The sequence below is a fragment of the Eptesicus fuscus genome, chromosome 8 (assembly GCF_027574615.1).
Source record: "Eptesicus fuscus isolate TK198812 chromosome 8, DD_ASM_mEF_20220401, whole genome shotgun sequence".
NCBI classification, from domain to species: domain Eukaryota; kingdom Metazoa; phylum Chordata; class Mammalia; order Chiroptera; family Vespertilionidae; genus Eptesicus; species Eptesicus fuscus.
This window is the reverse complement of record NC_072480.1, coordinates 36699180-36700703: the sequence shown is the minus strand read 5'-3', so window position 1 is coordinate 36700703 and position 1524 is coordinate 36699180. Positions and strand designations below refer to the sequence as shown.

Sequence of the window (1524 nt, the reverse complement as noted above, 5' to 3'; positions counted from 1 at the left end):
AGTTGAACATAATGTCTTATAGTTATTTTTTTAATGCTTATAGTATTTTACTTCTGTTTCCTTTGTCATTCTTTTTAATTTATTTATTTGTGACTTCCTTTGGAATGTTAATCAAGTCTCTGTACCTGTGTTCCTTTATTTCTCAAGATGCTTTATTTCTCAGTATGGCTCTTTGTGTTTTGATGTGCATGTGTGTGTGTGTGTGTGTGTGTGTGTGTGTACTGAGTTTGTTCATAGCTTTTGGGAACTGAATATGTGGGACTGACCAAGCCTGATTGTGTTGGTTTCTTTTTGTTTTTCTGCCAGGGGAGAGCATGCACGTAGTCCCCTCACCGCCATAAATTATGCAGCCAAGTTCCCCATATTTTGGGAAGTAGCAGGGGTCAAGCACATTCTGAGGAAATATATAAACCTCATCCTGGGAAAACCACCTTCCTGATCATGTTATTTCCCCTGTCAGGTAAGAGTGTGTAGTGGGATCTTCTATGGTTGATTTTCAATAGATTTTAATCTGTTCCTGGGGGCCCCACCAGACTCAGAGCACTCAAACAGTGTTAACCTGTGTCCAGAGTTAGGACTTAACATATTATGAAATGTGGTAAATTATAGCATGTGATCATTTGCTGGATAAATGATAAAATGTGTATAAAAATATTGGACTCTATGAGGATTGGCCATTAAACGTGCTTAGTCAGAACTTGTTTTTAGATGTCCTTCAACTTTGCTAGAATACAACTTAATTTGCTCTTGGATCTACACAGAGTGAAATGAGGAACCTATTATTACAGTGCAAACTAAGTCTTCAAAATTCACTTAACTCACAAACCCTACTTTAAAAATAATTAATCCACAAAAAAATTACAAGCTATTCAAGCCAATTCTTCTTTAAGTGACTTCTTATTATAGGCACAAATGAGAGGGAGGTGCCACTGTTTTACATGATTCATGCTTAAAAGCAGTTTGTCTTGATTCAATGTGACAGGCATTTCTGTTGTCACATAATGGGAAACATGTTGATATTCATACTTGTTAATATATGACTACAATAGATGGGAAAATATAAACATTATTATGGCTTACAGATTTGGATGCATGCGAGAAATGGCATTGCATGTTATTATTTTCTATTTTATTTTATTCAACATTTCCATTCTTTTATTAACTCAACATTCTCTAGACCTTGCTTATGCTATTTTCCTTCAAACACCATACACAGGGACAAATTTCAGTGGAAAAGACTATTTAAAAGTATTTTAGAAAGATATTAGCAGTCACTAAGTTAGCTCTTAATATAAGATTTTGAAGGTAACTTTTAACCTTTTCATCTTCTAAATTGTAGCTTGTCTTATTAAAAGCACTGTCTCTCCTTTTTCTTTTCCTATTAAAGTTCTTGTTTTTATGGAAAACAAGAAAATGTATCAAACAATTCAGAGGTCCTCATTCTGTATATTCAGTGTGTGACAGGGAAAGTGACATCACAAACGGTGACTGTGTATGGTTGTTTATTATGCAAAATGACCCAGA

At 34.5% G+C, this 1524-nt stretch overlaps 1 non-coding gene across 1 annotated transcript; it reads right to left on the bottom strand.

Moving 5' to 3' along the window:
• Positions 1 to 303: 303 nt before the first annotated feature.
• Positions 304 to 468, bottom strand: LOC114232458 (U1 spliceosomal RNA). The gene has a single exon (XR_003618505.2). It is a non-coding gene; the product is annotated as a U1 spliceosomal RNA (small nuclear RNA).
• Positions 469 to 1524: the final 1056 nt, after the last annotated feature.